Source organism: Saccopteryx leptura, chromosome 4, assembly GCF_036850995.1.
Source record: "Saccopteryx leptura isolate mSacLep1 chromosome 4, mSacLep1_pri_phased_curated, whole genome shotgun sequence".
In the NCBI taxonomy this organism is placed as follows: Eukaryota; Metazoa; Chordata; class Mammalia; order Chiroptera; family Emballonuridae; genus Saccopteryx; species Saccopteryx leptura.
Window position 1 is genome coordinate 99336373 of NC_089506.1, and position 21448 is coordinate 99357820.

Here is a 21448-nt window from a genome sequence, read left to right on the forward strand (position 1 = left end):
GATGAACAGTATTGATGGAGAACTCAGATGCCAGGGCAAGGAGTTCTTATGTTACTCTATGATGGAAAGCCACTGAGAGAGTCTAAACAGGGAAATGACATGATCTGTATTAAAGTTTTAAAATGCTACTCCAACCATTCTTTAAAAAATGAAATGTATTCTGATTAAATATCTAAAAAATTCAATATGTACACATTAAATATTTAGGAAAGAGAGAACTTAAATTGCTCACTGAAGAAAAGGATAAATTTAAAAATAAAATAAAAAATACCTACAAATGTTCAACTAACATAACTGAAAATTATAGGACAAAGATGAAAAAAATGAAGAAAACACAAATAAATGAAAAGATACTCCATGTTGATGAATTGGAAGACTTAATATTGCTAAAATATCCATACTATCCAAAAGCAATCTACAAGTTCAATGCAATCCATATCAAATTTCCAATATTCTAAAATTTGTATGGAACCACTAAAGATACTAAATAGCCAAAGCAATCTTGAGAAAGAACAAAGTTGAGCGCATCATACTTCCTGATTTCAAACTATATTATAAAAGTAATCAAAACAGAGTGGCACTGGCACTAAAAACAGACACACAAATCAATAAAATAGAATAGAGAATCTAGAACTAAACTTATGCCTAGATAATGAAAGAATTTATGACACAGAAGGCAAGAACATACCTTGCGAAAAGGTAATGCTGTCAGGAAACCTATATAGCCACATGCAGAAGTGTTAAACTGGACCACTATCTTATACCATACACAAAAATGGACTAGAGACTTGAATGTAAGATCAGAAATCATACAACTCCTGGAAGAAACCATCAGATATAATCTCCTTGAAACCAGTCTTGGCAGTGGTTTTTATGGATTTGACACCAAAAACAAAGGCAGCAAAAGCAATAACAATCAAGCAAAACTACATCAAACTAGAAACAAAAAAGTTCTGCACAGCAAAGGACACCATCAACAAAATATAAAGGTAACTTACTGAATGGGAGAAAATATTTTCAAGTCACATATCTATTAAGGTGTTAATATAAAAATGAATTCATACAACTCAATAGCAAAAAAAAAATCTGATTATAAATATTGGGCAGAAAATCTGAATAGACATTTTTCCTAAAGAGACATACAAATGGAAAACAGGTACGTGAAAAGGTACTTGACATCACTAATCATCAGCAAAATGCAAATCAAAACCATAATAAGATGTCACCTCACATCATTAGAACGACTACTGTCAAAAAGTCAGGAGATTAATGTTGGTAAGGATGCGAACAAAAGGGAAACCCTGTGAACTATTGGTAGGAATATAAACTGGTACAATCACTATGGAAAACAAAATGATAGGCCCTTAAAAAATTAAAAATAGATCTACCATATGATCAACAATGCCACTTCTGGGTATATATCCAGAAAAAGAAAAAGAAAACAGGATATCAAAGAGATATCTCTGTACTCCACGTTCACTGCAGCATTAATCATAATAGCCAAGATAAGAAAACAACCTAAGTGTCCATCATCCATAGGATTAATGGGTAAAAAAGATCTGGTATATATATATTCAGCCAGCCATGAGAAAATATCATTCAGCTATGAGAAAAAAGGAAGTCCTGCTACTTGCAAACATATGGATGGACCTTGAGGACTCTAGGCTAAGTGGATAAGCCAGCCAGACAAAATATTGCATGGTATCACTCACATGTAAAGACAAAAACAAAAACAAGAAAACTCAGACCTATAGCAATAGTAGAAAAGTGACTGCCAGAGACTGAGAGTGTCAGGAATAGGAGGAGGTTGGTAAAATATACATTCAAGTATAAGATAAATAAGGTCTGAGGATCTAATGTAAAATATGGTGACTATAGCTGATAACGCTGTACTATGTAATTGAAATTTGAAAAGAGAGTAGAACTTCAACATTCTCACCCAAAACAAACAAACAAATTTACAAATGTTCAATCAACATAACTGATGTGTTCTTTAAAACACTGTAACAGCCCTGGCCGGTTGGCTCAGCGGTAGAGCGTCGGCCTAGCGTGCGGAGGACCTGGGTTTGATTCCCGGCCAGGGCACACAGGAGAAGCGCCCATTTGCTTCTCCACCCCTCCGCTGCGCTTTCCTCTCTGTCTCTCTCTTCCCCTCCCGCAGCCAAGGCTCCATTGGAGCAAAGATGGCCCGGGCGCTGGGCATGGCTCTGTGGCCTCTGCCTCAGGCGCTAGAGTGGCTCTGGTCGCAACATGGCGACGCCCAGGATGGGCAGAGCATCGCCCCCTGGTGGGCAGAGCGTCGCCCCTGGTGGGCGTGCCGGGTGGATCCCGGTCAGGCACATGCGGGAGTCTGTCTGACTGTCTTTCCCTGTTTCCAGCTTCAGAAAATGAAAAAAAAACAAAAAAAAAAAACAAAAACAAAAAAAAACAAAACAAAACAAAACACTGTAACATAAAATTCCATATGGTGCTAAAGCATTTTCCACCAAATGCTCTACAGTGGGTTCAGGGGTGGTGAGTCAGAGCTACTGGAGATGTCAATAGCTCTGGCAGGTCCTGCAGAAAGCAAATAACATTAGACCGACAACGAGCTGTGTGGGCGAGAAGGCTAGGAAGTATGCTATGGCTACAACAATTGACAACTCTTTTGACTGGCTTAATGTGTCTCTTCTGGACCCTTCCTCACAAAGCTACGACTGCCTTCTCCAAATTACTCCCCATGAAAGAATTATGCAGTAGGGGCCAAAGAAAAGAGCTGTTCACTAGGTGGGTCATAGGACAGAGTTACTAGGATTCAGGGAGCGCTGTTAAGGATAAATACAGAGTCTTCTTCCCAAAGCAGCACAGAAAGAGGCTTGCTAACATTACATAGGTGGGTGGAGGTAACAGGGCAACCTGGCCACCCTGCCCAACTTCCCACCTATGTGAGGGCATAATGGGCCTCATTCTCCCACACAGAAGCTGCTACCCAGACCCAGAAGAACTTCTGGGAAATGAACAGAAGCATCATAGGACCAGGCTGGCCAAGGCCCCTCCTCAGATTCTCTCTTCATAGTAGTCAATAGACTGTAAAATCAAGAATTCAGCAGCTTATATCACAAACTACTTCAATTCTTAAGTTCCCAGACTCACTGGTGAAGCTGGGCTACAGAATGCTTTACCGCCGCTGTCCTTTTTGATCATCTCTATGGTCCTGTCAAACAGTTTTCACTGCACACATCTCAGAATGGCCTGTTTCTACTTACTGGCTTGTAAGTCAGCAATAAACTGCTATGCATTCAAAAAGTGGTTTGGATCTGGAATAACTGAGGATTTTGAACGGGGGAAGAATAGAAAAATAAATCATTTAAGAATCATAAAAGGCAACTACATGATAACACTGTGAAGCATGTGTTAACTTTTTATTTTTAAGAATGTTTAAAAATACATTACAAAATTTGTGAATTTCAAAATAAAATCAGTTATATCCTTCTTTCTTATCTTCTTCAACATATTCCCCATAAGGAGAATAGACATATGTAACTTCGTCACTAATCTCACTAACCTTCAGCAAACTCCTCACTCTTGTAGTGATCTCTGACCCTTAAAAGACTGCCCTAAGACCTCTAATCAAAATTATGTAAAGTTCATTTAAAACAAAAATACTAGCTAATGGAGATGGTCAACCATAAGAATGTGTTCTTACTAATATTACTAAGACTTCATTATACAATGTCCTTAAGTTTCTAGCTATTCCACAGGAAATCCCCAAATTTGAAATACCTTCCCTGTTCAAATGTATGAATCCCATATTTTTGGCTTAGAGAGGAAGGTAACTTGAACTACCTTTCAGTCTGGAGTTCCTTATTTGGTTAGATTTTTTGGTGACTTTTCTTTTTTTTCTTCAGCTAATGGATTTGGTTTTATTGGAATGTTTATTTTTGTACACATGCCCAGAAGCCTCCTAGTTTGTTTTCATAAATCTAATAAATACCTCATAATAATTGAATTCGTTAATATAACACAAAAGATGTTCATTGTTTTATAAAAAGTACCATTTCAATTAATAAGGAATCTAATACATACTTTTGAAATTGTATAAAATTTGAATATCAATCTTGAATACTATTTTTATTTATTTATTTTTATTTTTTATAAATTTTTATTAATTTTAATGGGGTGACATCAATAAATCAGGGTACATATGTTCAAAGAAAACATCTCCATGTTATCTTATCATTCAATTATGTTGCATACCTATCACCCAAAGTCAGATTGTCCTCCGTCACCTTCTATCTAGTTTTCTTTGTGCCCTTCACCCTCCCCCTTCCCCTTTCCCTCCTTTCCTCCTCCCCACTCCCCACCCCCATAAACACTACAATCTCGTCCATGATTCTTAGTCTCATTTTTATGTCCCACCTATGTATGTAATCATGCAGTTCTTGTTTTTTTCTGATTTACTTATTTCACTCTGTATAATGTCATCAAGATCCAAACATTTTGTTGTAAATGTTCCGATGTCATCATTTCTTATGGCTGAGTAGCATTCCATAGTGTATATGTCCCACATCTTCTTTATCCAGTCATCTATTGAAGGGCTTTTTGGTTGTTTCCATGTCTTGGTCACTGTGAACAATGCTACAAATGAACAAGGGGTTGCATGTGTCTTTACGTAACAATGTTTCTGAGTTTTTGGGGTATATACCTAGTAGAGCAGCAGTTCTCAACCAGTGGGTCGGAACCTGGTGGGGGTTGAATGACCAAAACACAGGGGTCGCCTAAAGCCATCGGAAATACATATTTTATTTAAAAATATATTGTATAATAAATATGTATTTTCCGATGGGTTTAGGCGACCCCTATGATTTCGTCATTCGACCCCCGCCGGGGTCACAACCCACAGTTTGAGAACCGCTGCAGTAGAGGGATTGCTGGGTAATAAGGTAGTTCTATTTCTGTTTTTTTGAGGAACCACCATACTTTCTTCCATAATGATTGTACTAATTTACATTCCCACCAACAGTAGATGAGGGTTCCTTTTTCTCCACAGCCTCTCCAACATTTGCTATTACCTGTCCTGTTGAAAATAGCTAATCCAACAGGTGTGAGGTGGTATCTCATTGTAGTTTTGATTTGCATTTCTCTAATAACTAATGAAGATGAGCATCTTTCATATATTTGTTGTCCATTTGTATTTCTTCCTGGGAGAAATGTCTATTCATGTCCTCTTCCCATTTTTTTATTGGATTGTTTGTTTGTTTGTTGTTGAGTTTTATGAGTTCTTTGTATATTTTGGATATTAGGCCCTTATCTGAGCTGTTGTTTGAAAATATCATTTCCCATTTAGTTGGCTGTCTGTTTATTTTGTTGTCAGTTTCTCTTGCTGAGCAAAAACTTCTTAGTCTGATGTAGTCCCATTCATTTATCTTTGCCTTCACTTTTCTTGCCTTTGGAGTCAAATTCATAAAATGCTCTTTAAAACCCAGGTCCATGTGTTTAGTACCTATGTCTTCTTCTATGTACTTTATTGTTTCAGGTCTTATATTTAGGTCTTTGATCCATTTTGAATTAATTTTAGTACAAGGGGACAAACTGTAGTCCAGTTTCATTCTTTTGCATGTATGTGGCTTTCCACTTTTCCCAGCACCATTTGTTGAAGAGGCTTTCTTTTCTCCATTGTGTGTTGTTGGCCCCTTTATCGAAAATTATTTGACCATATATATGTGGATTTATTTCTGGACTTTCTATTCTGTTCCATTGGTCAGAGTATCTATTTTTATGCCAATACCAAGCTGTTTTGATTGTCGTGGCCCTATAATATAGTTTGAAGTCAGGTATTGTAATGTTCCCAGCTTCATTCTTTTTCCTTAGGATTGCTTTGGCTATTCGGGGGTTTTTATAGTTCCATATAAATCTAATGATTTTTTGTTCCATTTCTTTAAAAAATGTCATTGGAATCTTGATAGGAATTGAATTAAATTTGTATATTGCTTTGGGTAATATGGCCATTTTGACTATATTTATTCTTCCTATCCAAGAACAAGGAATATTTTTCCATCTCATTGTATCTTTTTCAATTTCCCTTAACAATGCTTTGTAGTTTTCGTTATATAGGTCCTTTACATTCTTTGATATGTTTATTCCTAGGTATTTTATGGTTGTTGTTGCAATCGTGAAGGGGATTATATTTTTGAGTTCGGTTTCTAATGTTTCATTGTTGGCATATAGAAAGGCTATGTATGAACTTTTGTATATTAATTTTTTATCCTCTGACCTTACTGTACTGGTTTATTGTTTCTAGTAATCTTTTTGTGGAATCTTTGGGGTTTTCGATGTATAGGGTCATAGCATCTGCAAAAAGTGATACCTTTACTTCTTCTTTTCTGATATGGATGTCTTTTATTTATTTCTCTTGTCTGATTGCTCTGGCTAGAACTTCTAGCACCACGTTAAATAAGAGTGGAGAAAGTGCACAACCCTGTCTTGTTCCTGATTTAAGGGGGAAAGTCCTCAGTTTTATGCCATTTAATATGATGTTGGCTGATGGTTTACCATATATGACCTTTATCATGTTGAGATATTTTCCTTCTATACCCATTTTGCTGAGTGTCTTAAACATAAAGTTGTGTTGTATTGTATCAAATGCCTTTTCTGCATCTATTGATAAGATCATGTGGTTTTTGTTCTTTGTTTTGTTGATATGGTATATTACATTAACCGTTTTACATATGTTGATTTGAACCATACTTGAGATTCTGGGATGAATCCCACTTGATCATGATGTATTATTTTTTTAATATGTTGTTGTATTCGATTTGCTAGTATTTTGTTTAGTATTTTAGCATCTGTATTCATTAGAGATATTGGTCTGTAGTTTTCTTTTTTTGTGCCATCCTTGCCAGGTTTCGGTATGAGGGTTATGTTGGCCTCATAAAATGTGGAAGTATTACTTCTTCTTCAATTTTTTGGAAGACTTTGAGTAGAATAGGAACCAAGTCTTCTTTGAATGTTTGATAGAATTCACTAGTATAACCTTCTGGGCCTGGACTTTTATTTTTGGGGACGTTTTTAATAGTTTTTTCTATTTCCTCCCTGCTAATTGGTCTGTTTAGGCTTTCTGCTTCTTTTTTTTTTTTTCTTTATTTTTTTTTTTGTATTTTTCTGAAGCTGGAAATGGGGAGGCAGTCATACAGACTCCCGCATGTGCCCGACTGGGATCCACCTGGTACACCCACCAGGGGGCGATGCTCTGCCCATCCGGGGCGTCACTCTGTTGCGACCAGAGCCATTCCAGCACCTGGGGCAGAGGCCAAGGAGCCATCCCCAGTGCCCAGGCCATCTCTTGCTCCAATGGAGCCTTGGCTGCGGGAGGGGAAGAGAGAGACAGAGAGGAAGGAGAGGGGGAGGGGTGGAGAAGTAGATGGGCACCTCTCCTGTGTGCCCTGGCCGGGAATTGAACCCGGGACTTCTGCACGCCAGGCCGACGCTCTACCACTGAGCCACCGGCCAGGGCCCTTTCTGCTTCTCCTTGACTCAGTCTAGGAAGGTTGTATTGTTCTAGGAATTTATCTATTTCTTCTAGATTGTTGAATTTGGTGGCATATAGTTTTTCGTAGTATTCTACAATAATTCTTTGTATATCTATGATGTCTGTGGTGATTTCTCCTTTTTCATTTTGGATTGTTTATATGAGTCCTTTCTCTTTTTTCCTTGGTCAGTTTTGCCAAGGGTTTGTCAATTTTGTTGATCTTTTCAAAGAACCAGCTCCTTGTTTTATTAAGTTTTTCTTTAGTTTTTCTATTCTCTATTTCATTTATTTCTGCTCTGATTTTTATTATCTCCTTTCTTCGGCTGGTTTTGGGTTGTCTTTGTTCTTTTTCTAGTTCCATAAGGTGTGAAGTTAAGTGGTTTACTTGGGCTCTCTCTTGTTTGTTCATGTAGACCTTAAGTGATATGAACTTCCCTCTTATTACTGTTTTTGCTGCATCCCATAGATTCTGATATGTCATATTGTCATTTTCATTTGTCTGTATATATCTTTTGATCTCTGCACTTATTTCTTCTTTGACCCATTCATTTTTTAAAAGTATGTTGTTTAGTTTCCACATTTTTGTGGGTTTTTTTCCACTTTTTTGCAGTTGAATTCTAGTTTCAAGGCTTTATGATCAGAAATAATGCTTGGTACAATTTTGATTTTTCTAAATTTGCTGATGTTATTTTTGTGCCCAACATATGGTCAATTCTTAAGAATGTTCCATGTACACTAGAGAAAAATGTATACTCTGTCGATTTGGGATGAAATGTCCTGTAGATGTCTATCATATCCAGGTGCTCTACTGTTTCATTTAAGGCCAATATATCTTTATTGATTTTCTGTTTGGATGAACGATCTAGAGCCCTCAGTGGTGTATTGAGGTCTCCAAGTATGATTGTGTTTTTGTCAGTTTTTGTTTTAAGATCAATAAGTAGCTGTCTTATATATTTTGGTGCTCCTTGGTTTGGTGCATATATATTAAGAATTGTTATGTCTTCTTGATTCAGTGTCCCCTTAATCATTATGAAATGACCATTTTTGTCTCTGAGTACTTTTGCTGTCTTGTAGTCAGCATTATTAGATATGAGTATTGCTACACCTGCTTTTTTTTGGATGTTATTAGCTTGGAGTATTGTTTTCCAGCCTTTCACTTTGAATTTGTTTTTATCCTTGTTGTTTAGATTAGTTTCTTGTAGGCAGCATATAGTTGGATTTTCTTTTTTAATCCATTCTGCTACTCCATGTCTTTTTATTGGTGAGTTTAATCCATTTACATTTAGTGTAATTATTGACACTTGTGGGTTCCCTATTGCTATTTTATAAATTGCTTTCTGTTAGTTTTGTATCTTGTTTGATTCTTCTCTTTTGCTTTTCTAGCCTATGTTTTTGTTTAGTTCTATTCCATACTTCTTTCCTCTGTTGCTACCTTTTTAAAGTCATTTGCTTCTGTGCTGGCTTTTTCAAGGGTGGTTACCATTAAGTAATGAAAAGGGTACCTACCATGTTCATTGTAGTACCCCATCTTATGAGTGCTTCTGCATTACATCATCCTTTGCTACTATTAATCTCCCTCCTGTCCCTTTTTTTTGTTATTTTTGTTGTCACAGTTTAAATTTGGTTTCATTGTGTTCTTCTTGGAGCTTTTACTTGTGGCTTTTTTTTTTTTTTGTTCTTTTTATCTGGTTGGAAAACCCCCTTTAGTATTTCCTGGAGTGGGGGCTTTCTGATGATAAATTCCCTCATCTTTTCTGTATCTGTGAATGTTTTTATTTCTCCTTCGTATTTGAAGGATAGCTTTGATGGGTGTAGTATTCTTGGCTGAAAGTTCCTCTCTTTCAGAACTTTAAATATTGGGGTCCATTCTCTTCTAGCTTGTAGAGTTCTGCTGAGAAATCTGATGATAATCTAATAGGCCTTCCTTTATATGTTGTATTCTTCTTTTCCCTGGCTGCCTTGAGAATTTTTTCTTTGTCGTTGGTTTGTGCCAATTTCATTATGATGTGCTTTGGAGTAGGTTTGTTGTGGTTAAGAAAACTCGGAGTTCTGTTTGCTTCTTGAATTTGAGGCTTTAGTTCTTTCCACAGGCTTGGGAAGTTCTCATCTATTATTTGTTTGAATATGTTCTCCATTCCATTTTCTCTCTCTTCTCCCTCTGATATACCTATTATTCTTATGTTAGTCTTTTTGATGGAGTCAGAAAATTCCCGTAGGGCTTTCTCATTTTTTTTAATTTTTGAGTCTCTCTCTTTCTTCTTCTCTCTGCTGTGCCTCAAGCTGCTTGTCTTCCATGTCACTAATCCTACCTTCTATCTGGCCTGTTCTATTAGCTAAGCTTGTTATCTCGTTTTCCCGTTAATGAATTAAGTTTTTCTTCTCTGTTTGATTTTTTTTAATAAATAAATTTTTATTAATTTTAATGGGGTGACATCAATAAATCAGGGAATATATATTCAAAGAAAATATGTCCAGGTTATCTTGTTGTTCAATTATGTTGCATACCCATCACCCAAAGTCAGATTGTCCTCCGTCACCTTCTATCTAGTTTTCTTTGTACCCCTCCCCCTCCTCCTCTCCCTCCTTCCCTCCCCCCGCCCCCATAACCACCACACTCTTGTCCATGTCTCTTATTCTCATTTTTATGTCCCACCAATGTATGGAATCATAAAGTTCTTGGTTTTTTCTGATTTACTTATTTCACTCCGTATATTGCTATCAAGATCCCACCATTTTGTTGTAAATGATCCGATGTCATCATTTCTTATGGCTGAATAGTATACCATGGTGTATATGTGCCACATCTTCTTTATCCAGTCTTCTATTTTTTTTTTTACAGTGATTAAAGCCTTTAAGCAAACTCTTGGCCAATACAGCAAGAATCCATAAAAGAGTAGTGTCCTTAACATGTTCACCAAGTCCAAGTTGGCACCATTACCATGCCAAATCCCTGAAAAATGCAACCCAACCCCAGTTCAGTCTGTTAGGAGCTGTCACAAGGAGTAGGAGTCCAGGAAAAGTCCAGTTTCCTTGGTAATATATTCTTTGTCGTCATTGAGTTCTTTTCTGAGTTCCCTAAATTGCCTTTCTGTGTTTTCTTGTATATCTCTGAGTATTTTTAAAATTTCTATTTTAAATTCTCTGTCATTTAGCTCCAAGGTTTCCAATATATTAAATTTTTTCTTCATAGATTTTTCCTCATCTATCTTTGTTACATCTCTGTTTTTTGTATCCATGATATTTGACTTCCTTTTCCGTAATGGCATCTGAGGGTGGTTTTGTTGACAGCACTTCATTTTCAGTTTATGGGACTTCCAGACGCTCCAAGGATAGATTTCTCTGTCTCTGTTTGAAGAACTTGTTGAAATTTTAGGGAGATTTATCGGTAGCGCTCCTCACAGCGCCATTTCTCTGATGTCACTGGCGTTTTTCCTGGATACTATTTTTAAAGCAAATGTATTATTTATTGCTTCTTAAATGGGAAATTAATGCAACATAAGAGAGTGTCTTCAAAAGAAAACTTTATAACACATACTGCATAGTTACACTTTAGATACACTTTGCATTGTAGAATATACAAGTTTATAAGATTGTCAAGTTAAAAAAGCAAATACCCGGCATTTTCAATACACAACTTTGTGCTATGTCCCATTATATAAACAGTTGAAGTAGTTCTAGTTGTGAGATTAATTTAAAATACTATAAGTATCATTATAGTAAACTTTTGAGATTACCTTTCTGTCCAAATAAGAGCCAGGGCCATGTTGTTTTTAAAAAGCTAGCAAGTAGCTCTGGTTGATTGACTGCCTTTTGACCGAGCTATACCACTTTTAGGAATATACCCCAAGAACACCATAGCACTGTTTGAAAAGAAGAAATGCACCCCCATGTTTATGGCAGCATTGTTCACAATAGCAAAGATCTGGAAACAGCCCAAGTATCCGTCAGAGGATGAGTGGATTAAAAAGCTTTGATACATATATACTATGGAATACTAGTCAGCCATAAGAAATGATGACATCAGATCATTTACAACAACATGGATGGACCTTGATAACATTATACTGAGTGAAATAAGTAAATCAGAAAAAACTAAGAACTATATAATTCCATACATAAGTGGGACATAAAAATGAGAGTCAGAGACATGGACAAGAGTGTGGGGGTTATGGGGTGGGAGGGAAGAGAGGGAGGGGGGTGGGGAGGGGAGGGGCACAAGGAAAACCAGTTAGAAGGTGACGGAAGACAATTGGACTTTGGGTGATGGGAATGCAGCATAATCAAATGTCAAAATAACCTAGAGATATTTTCTCTGAACATATGTACCCTGATTTATCAATGTCACCTCATTAAAATTAATTTTAAAAAAAAGAGCCACATCTGGCTCGCAAGCTATAGGTTCCTGAAAAAAAAAAAAAAAAAAAGCAAGTAGCTCTGGTTGATTGGCTCAGTGGATGGAGCCTTGCCTGGTGTATGGACATCTCAGATTTGATTCCCAGTCAGAGCATTCAAGAGAAGCGACCAGCCTGACTGGGTGGTGGCGCAGTAGATACAGCATCAAACTGACATGCGAAGGACCCAGGTTCGAGACCCCAAGGTCACCAGCTTGAGCGCAGGCTCATCTCGTTTGAGCAAAGTCCACCAGCTTGGACCCAAGGTCGCTGGCTCGAGCAAGGGGTTACTCAGTCTGCTGAAGGCCCACAGTCAAGGCACATATGAGAAAGCAATCAATGAACAACTAAGGTGTCACAACGAAAAACTGATATTTGATGCTCCTCATCTCTCTACATTCCTGTCTGTCTGTCCCTATCTATCCCTCTCTCTGACTCTCTCTCTGTCTCTGTAAAAATAGAAAAAAAGAGAAGTGACCATCTGCTTCTCTCCCCTTCTCCCTCCCTCTTCTCCTCGCACAGCCTGTGGTTTGATTGGTTTAAGCATCAGCCCAGGTGCTGAGGACAGCTCAGTTAGTCCGAGCCCATCAGCCTCAGGCATTAAAGGTAGCTCAGTAGATTCAAGCATTGGCCCCAGATGGGGTTGCTGAGTAGATCCTAGTCAGGGTGCATGTGGGAGTCTGTCTCACTATCTCCACTCCTCTCACTTAAAAATAGAGAAGAAAAGAATGAGGAATAGATGAAAAGGAAAAGACAACTATATTTAGTTTACAATTTCTATTGCAAAATTCATAAAGAATGTAAATTTATATATGAAAATGAAAAGACAACTACATTTACTTTACAATTTCTATTACAAAATTCATATTGAATGTAAGATTTACAAGCTTTATTTTTTCCACTAGACATCAACTATATGCCCACAAAGGGAACAGAGTCTTGAACAGCATGTTGTCCCTCTCCTCAAGGAGCTTACAAATAACATGAAAGACAAACTGATAAATTACATCACTTCAAGATACACACTTTTTAGATTTAGTATCTCTAAAATCAGGGTGTGTCTTTAATTTACAAAATTTTACAATAGCTGTTGGCCAGCAAGTTATCACTGCCTGTACATGTAAAAACTTGGTTTTGTATGTTTGTTTGTGGCATAAAGGGACAACTGAAGATCATTCATGTTTTAGTCAACAAGTTAAGGATCATTTGGGAAAAGAACATGAGTCCTAACTATTGCCTAAAAACATTTCTGTCAACACATTCTGTTAAATCAAGAAAATACCAGAGGATGGGACAAGATGGCGAGAGAGTAGGCGGATGTTCCTACTTCCAATTCCCAAAACCAAAGTGGATTACAACTTAATTTTAAGAACAATCATCTGGAAAACCAACTTTTGGCTAAAACAAGAGGAATCTATAACCAAAGATCATTGAAGAAGCCACGCTGAGACTAGTAGGAAAAGCGAAAATGCGGGAGGGCTGCCCAGCTCCCAACAGTGAACGGTGGCCCGAAATGACTTGCATGGTGGTGGGGTTTTATGAGAGAGAGGAGGGTCCTGGGCCCGAGAACCGAAGCCCCAGCCTGCAGCCCCGGAGCCTAGAAGAGGCATACGGACAGTATTTAGCTGTGAAACAAGTCAGGATACTGTTTGCAAGAAAGAGACAGATTTCTAAGACCCAGGATTCGTCTTAAAGGGACCACGCAGAAAACCTCTTTCACAACCATTCACCCAGGGATCCGGGGGATGGGTAGAGATGAGAGGACCGTTGTAGCATGAAGAGAATGGAATCTTGAAGGCACAGGGAGAAACACTTTGAGGGACAGCCACCCTAATACTTGGCTGAGTTAATACCCAAATCTAAAGTGAATATTTTTTCTGGAACCAGCAATACCAGCAAAGAGAAGCAGGTCACCAGCCAAATGGAAGCTCTCCTGCTGCAGTCAGAGCAGAGTTGCTTAGAATGAAGAAGCCATCAGGGATACAGTATTGAGTGCTAAAGTCTGAACTAAAATGCTGAGTGCTCACCGGAGGATGGGTGGCAGCAGGACATGGGAGCGCGGACCTGTCCATCGAGTGGAAAGTGGGATCCAGCTGCAGTGGCAGCCCAAGTGCATGAACACTGTCCTGCCTGCAGGGCCAGGGCGGAGGCCTGGGTTGCCAAGGTTTGCAGCCTGAATACATGAACACAGTCCCACCCATGGGGGTGGGGTGGAGGCCGGGACAGCCCAGGCTTGCAACCTAGGTGGGTGAAAACAGTCTTTCCCACTGGGGTGGGGCAGAGGCCGAGGGCTGGCAAAGGCTGGCGGCCAGGATGGGTGAACGCAGTCCCACCCACGGGGGTGGGGCGAAGGCCGGTGGTGGGCCAGGGCTTGCAACCTGGATGGGTGAACACAGTCCCACCCACAGAGGCAAGGTGGAAGCTGCAGCAACTGTAGCAACAGGTGGGCACCAGCAACACCCATGCCTTTACACCAGAGGTGGCAGCAGAGGTGGTGGCCAGCCTGGGGACAGGCCACACCTCAAGAACACAAAGGCCACACCCATTAGACTCCTGTGGCCACACCCTTCTGAGAACTGAAAAGAAAGAAAAATACAAAATAAAATAAAATAAAAAAGTTGGATAGAATGACACCTGAGGCTAAGGGGCAAGCCATATCCATTACCTTACCTAACCCCTGATTTATATTACTGAGCCCAACAAGTAGCCACCAATAAGAGGCAGCAGAAAGCGGATCTCAGGGGTACCTGAACATTTAAATGAACATCCTCCTGGCCAAAAGTAAATAAAAGCCAGCCTAAGTTGATATGAACAATGGCACCTGGGCTCAGCAGAGGCAACCACAGGATCTGGATCACCTATTGCTCCAAAAAGATAGATAAGGGCCTGTCATAGACAGTGACTTCCACTGGTCTGTGCCAGGCTCCAGCCAAGAAGGTCCAGGGAGGGCATATCCAGAGGCCAGATATGAAGAGCATCAGTTCAGGACCTAACAATCCTTGTTAGAGTGACATCTTAAGGAAGGGCTCCTCAAACCTGACCCAGTTAGGAGATAGAAAGTGGAAAAGAGGTTCTACTACTTAAGGAGACCACAACTCAAACAAGCCTGTAAACCAAAAACAGAAACCATGGGAAGACAGAGGAACAGAAGCCATATGAATCAACAAGAGAAATCTCCAGAAAAAGATCTGGATGAAAAGTAAGTAGTCAATTACTGAATGCAGAGTTTAAAATAATGATTGTTAGGATGCTTAAGGATCTGAAAGCTACAATGAAAGGACTAAATAAGGACCTAAATAAAGAAAATGTAAGCATCAAAAAGGACACTGAAATCATAAAAAAGAACCAGACAGAAATGACAAACACAGTAGCAGAAATGAAGACTACACTAGAAGGAATGAAAAGCAGGCTTGGATGAAGTAGAGGATCGAATAAGCGACTTAGAGGACAAGATAAGCAAAATCATGGAAGCAGAACAGCAAAATAAAAGAGGATCAAAAAAGTGAGGAAACTCTAAAAGAGCTGTGTGACAACATGAAGAGAAACAATATCCACCTAATAGGGGTTCCTGAAGGAGAAGAGAAAGAACAATGGATAGAGAACTGGTTCAAAGAAATTATAGCTGAAAATTTCCCTAAATTGATGCAGGAAAGAGTCATACAGGTTCAGAAAGCAGAGAAAAGTCCATTTAAAAAGAACCCAAAGAGACCTTCACCAAGACACATCATAATCAAAATACTAAAGCTAAGAGATAAAGAATGAATACTAAAAGCTGCAAGAGAAAAACAGTCAATCACCTACAAAGGAGCCCCAATAAGGATGACATCCGACTTTTCAACAGAAACACTTGAGGCCAGAGGGAAAGGCAAGAAATATTCAAAGTAATGCAGAACAAGAACCTACAACCAAGCAACTTCTTTATTCAGCAAGGCTATCATTTAAAAATAAAAAGCTTCCCAGACCCAAAAAAAAAAAAAAAAACCCTCAATGAACTCATCACAACCAAACCAATGCTGCAAAAAATGTTAATGGGCCTGCTGTAGATAGAACAAAGCAGGGAAAAAATCCAGTAAAAGAGGAATGTAGATTTAAAGAAAAAAATGGCAATAAACAACTACATATGAATAATAACCTTAAATGTAAATGGATTAAATGCTCCAATTAAAAGATATACAGTAGCTGAATGGATAAGAAAACAGGACCCATACATATGTTGTATACAGAAGACCCACTTCAAGAACTGTATGCCACAAAATTAGACAACCTAGGTGAAATAAACAAATTCCTTGAAAAACATAATCTCTCAAAAATCAATCTGGAAGAATCAGAAAATCTAAATAGACCAATCACAACAAAAGAGATCGAAACAGTTATCAAAAAACTCCCAAAAAACAAAAATCCTGGGCCAGATGACTTCACAGGTGAATAGTACTGAACATTCAAAGAAGAACTAACTCCTATCCTTCTCAATCTATTTCAAAAAATTCAAGAGGAGGGAAGACTTCCAAGCTCCTTTTATGAGGTGAGCATAATTCTGATACCAAAACCGGGCAAAGACAACACAAAAAAAGAAAACTATCAGCCAATATCCTTGATGAATTTAGATGCTAAAATCCTCAACGAAATATTAGCAAACTGGATCCAGCAATAAATGAAAAAAACATCATACACCATGATCAAGTGGGATTTATTCTGAGGAGGCAAGGCTGGTACAATATTTGCAAATCAATCAATGTGATTCATCACATAAACAAAAGGAAGGACAAAAACCACATGATAATTTCAATAGATGCAGAAAAAACATTTAATAAAATCTAGCACCCATTCAAGATCAAAACTCTCAGCAAAGTGGGAATACAGGGAACATACCTCAACATGATAAAGGCCATCTATAACAGACCCACAGCCAACATCATACTCAATGGGCAAAAATTAAAAGCAATCCCCTTAAGATCAGGAACAAGGCAGGGGTGCCCCCTTTTACCACTCTTATTCAACATAGTTCTGGAAGTACTAGCCACAGCAATCAGACAAGAAGAAGAAATAAAAGGCATCCAAATTGGAAAAGAAGAAGTGAAAGTATCATGATTTGCAGATGATATGATACTGTATATAGAAAACCCTAAAGTCACAATCAAAAAACTACTGGACCTGATAAATGAATTCAGCAAGGTGGCAGGATATAAAATTAATACTCAGAAATCAGAGGCATTTTTATACACCAACAATTAACTGTCTGAAAGAGAAATTAACAATCCCCTTCATTATTACACCAAAAAAAATAAAGTACCTAGGAGTAAATTTAACCAAGGAGGTTAAAGACTTGTACTCAGAAAATTATAAAACATTGATAAAAGAAATCAAGGAAGATACAAACAAGTGGAAGCATATACCGTGTTCATGGTTAGGAAGAATAAACATCATTAAAATGTCTATATTACCCAAAAAAATTTATAAATTCAATGCAATACCAATTAAAATACCAATGACATACTTCAAAGATATAGAACACATATCCCAAAAATTCATATGGAACCAAAAAAGAACATGAATAGCCTTAGCAAGCTTGAAGAAAAAGAATAAAGTGGGTGGTATCACACTTCCTGAATTAAGTTATACCACAAGGCCATTGTACTCAAAACAGCTTGGTACTGGCATAAGAACAGACATATAGATCAATGGAACAGAACAGAGAACCCAGAAATAAACCCACACCTTTATGGACAATTGATATTTGACAAAGGAGGTAAGAGCATACAATGGAGTAAAGACGGTCTCTTTAACAAATGAGGTTGGACAGCTACCTGCAAAAAAATGAAACTAGTTGTGGTGGGTTTCTTTCTGGCACATTTGTTAAGTTTTCAAATGGGCCTGACTCTGCCACATATATTACATAGGAGCTGGCAAAAGCTGGACAACAAAGAGTTCTAGCCTTTCCCGCATCAGAGGTTGGCTCCCACAGGTGGCAGGCTATGTCATAAGTTTAAGTGCTTATAGACAGACACAGGCCTGTCTGGCCTGAGGAAAATCTCTGCTGAGGGGTAAAAAAAAAAAAAGAAACTAGACCACCAATTTACACCATTCACAAAAATAAACTCAAAATGGATAAAAGACTTAAATGTAAGCCATGAAACCATAAGCATTCTCGAAAAAAACATAGGCAATAAGATCTCCGACATCACTTGCAGCAATATATTAATATTTGCTGATTTATCTTCACCGGCAAGGGAAATAAAGGACAGGATAAACAAATGGGACTATATCAAACTAAAAAGCTTTTGCACAGCTAAAGACAATATGAGCAAAATAAAAAGAGAAACCATACAATGGGAGAATATATTCGCCAATATATCTGATAAGGGGTTAATAACCAAAATTTATAAAGAACTTGTGAAACTCAACGACAGGAAGATAAACAATCCAATCAGAAAATGGGCAAAAGAAATGAATAGACACTTCTTCAAAGAGGACAAACAGATGGCCAATAGGCAGATGAAAAAATGCCGAACATCACTAATCATTAAAGAAATGCAAATTAAAACCACAATGAGGTATCATCTTACACCAGTCAGAATGGTGCTCATCAACAAAACAACACATAACAAGTGCTGGTGAGGATGTGGAGAAAAGGGAACCCTCCTGAATTGCTGGTGGGAATGCAGACTGGTGAAGTCACTGTGGCAAACATTATGGAGATTCCTCAAAAAATTAAAAATGGAACTGCCTTTTGACCCAGCCATTCCACTTTTAGGAATATATCCCAAGAACACCACATCAATGATTCAAAAGGAGAAATGCACTCTCATGTTTATGGCAGCATTATTTACAATAGCCAAGATATGGAAACAATCTAAGTGTCCATCAGTGGATGAGTGGTTTAAAAAGCAGTGGTACCTATATAAAATGGAATTCTATGGGGCCATAAAAAAGAAGGAAATCTTACCTTTTGCAACAACATGGATGGACCTGGAAACTATTATGTTAAGTGAAATTAGCCAGGCAGAGAAAGAAAAATATCATATAACCTCACTCATTTGAGGAATCCAATGAACAATTAAAACTGAGGAACGGAATAGAGACAGAGGTGGGATCAATGGGTCCAGAGGAGAAGTGGACAGAGGGAAAGGAGATGATAGGAAGGGATCAGAGAAGAAAAGGGATTGGTGAAATTATACACACATAACACAACGTTATAGAGAGCAGAAAAGCTAATCCTGGAGGGCAAGGGAGAGGGTGTTGAGGGGAGGAGGGAAACTGGGATGTTGTGGGGAACACAGGGGAGAAAGGATGCATTTGGGGGGACACTAGAATATACGTAAACACAATAATTAAAATTAAAATTAAAAATAAATACCAGTAACACCTGACCAGGCAGTGGTGCAGTGGATAGAGCATTCTTCAATGTATTGACAAGGAAATGAGAGTTTGCCTTTCAAATATATGCCCAAACATTAAAGAAATCACTAGGACACATCAGACTCATGTTTCTCATAAACACAAGAATGAAAAAACTTAACACATTAGTGGGACCTGCTGAATTTACTAAATCTTACTAAGAATGTATCTGTATATATAAAAAGATAACTTTTGAGGTTTTTTTTTTATTTTTTAACCCCTCTTTTTACAAATTCTAAAAAGCATAACTCAAAAAATGTAACATAAAAATGTCTTATAATGTCAGAATAAATATAATTTTGTCATATTTATTTCATTTAATTATCATAAAAGCATGCTTGGACTTTATATTTTTTTCTTTAATATTTGACTTAATTATTATAACATATTTCTAAAAAATTTGTATGTAATGCGCCTACAATTATTTTTAGGATTTTTAAATGTGCTCTGACTTCAAAAGTTTGAGGACCTGGCCGGTTGGCTCAGTGGTAGAGCGTTGGCCTGGCGTGCAGAAGTCCCGGGTTCGATTCTCAGCCAGGGCACACAGGAGAAGCGCCCATCTGCTTCTCCACCCCTCCCCCTTTCCTTCCGCTCTGTCTCTCTCTTCCCCTCCCGCAGCCGATGCTCCACTGGAGCAAAGATGGCCCGGGCGCTGGGAATGGCTCCTTGGCCTCTGCCCCAGGAGCTACAGTGGCTCTGGTTGAGACAGAGCGACGCCCCGGAGGGGCAGAGCATCGCCCCCTGGTGGGCGTGCCAGGTGGATCCCGGTCGGGCGCATGCAGGAGTCTGTCTGACTGTCTCTCCCCGTTTCCAGCTTCAGAAAAATACAAAAAAAAAAAAAAGTTTGAGAACCACTGGATCAAAGCCTTAATCATCAAGACCTGAAACAATAAAAATCCTAGAAGAAAACAAAGCTGGTAAATAAACTCTTTGACATAGGTCTTATTGATGGGTTTTGAATCTGACACCAAGAATAAAGGCAACAAAAGCAAAAATAAATAAGTAGGAAGACATCATACTAAAAAGCTTCTGCATAGCAAAGGAAACCATCAAGAGAATGAAAAGGCGCCTGACCAGGCAGTGGCACAGTGTATAGAGCATCAGCCTGGGATGCTAAGTACCCAGGTTTGAAATCCTGAGGTCACCAGCTTGAGCGCAGACTCATCTGGCTTGAGTTTGAGCTCACCAGCTTGAGCATGGGGTTGTCAGCTTGAGCGAGATCCTAGACATGACCCTATGGTTGATGGCTTGAGACTAAGGTTGCTGGTTTAAGCTCAAAGGTGCTTGGTTGAAACCCAAGGTCACTGGCTTGAACCCAAGGTTGCTGGCTTGAGCAAGGGGTCACTAGCTCAGCTGTGCCTCCCAATACCCCACCCCCCATCAAGGCACATATGAGAAGTAATCAATGAACAACTAAGGTGCCACACTATGAGTTTATGCTTCTCATCTCCCTCCTTTCCTGTCTTTCTGTCTCTCTCTCTCTTTCTTTTGCTAAAAATAGGAAAAAAAAAAATGAAAATGCAATCTCCTAAATGGGAAAATATTTGCAAATCATATATACGAGAAAGAGCTAATACCCAAAATATGTAAAAACTTACACAACTCAAAATTAACAAGCAATATGATTAAAAAATAGTATCTGAATAGACATTTTCCCAAAGAAGACATACAGATGGCTAACAAGTACATGAAAAGATGCTCTACATCATTATTAATCTTCAGAAAAACGCAAGTCAAAATCACATGTGATATTGCCCGACACATGTTAGAATGGCTGTTATCAAAAAGACTAGAAATAAGAATTGATGAGAATATAGAGAAAAGAGAATCCTTTTGCACTGTTGGTGAGAATGTAAACTGTTGTAGCCACTATGGAAAACAGTATAAAGTTTTCTCAAAAAATTAAAAATGGAACTACTATATGATCCATTAATCCAATTTCTGTGTATTTATCAGAAAAAAAACCCCAAACTCTTAACTTGAAAAGTTATATACATTCTCATGCTCATTGCATTATTTACAAAAGCCAAGATATGAAAACAGCTATGGCCCTGGCCGGTTGGCTCAGTGGTAGAGCATCGGCATGATGTGTGGATGTCCCAGGTTTGATTCCTGGTCAGGGCACACAGGAGAAGCAACCATCTGCTTCTCCACA

The 21448-nt window shown here is 38.4% G+C and overlaps 1 protein-coding gene and 1 non-coding gene across 3 annotated transcripts in view; one reads left to right on the plus strand and one right to left on the minus strand.

The window, feature by feature from the left end:
• VWA8 (von Willebrand factor A domain containing 8) overlaps positions 1-21448 on the minus strand; it is a 376366-nt gene that overhangs the window by 259700 nt on the left and 95218 nt on the right. The window lies entirely within an intron of this gene.
• Positions 17721-17862, plus strand: LOC136404743 (small nucleolar RNA SNORA12). The gene has a single exon (XR_010751439.1). It is a non-coding gene; the product is annotated as a small nucleolar RNA SNORA12 (small nucleolar RNA).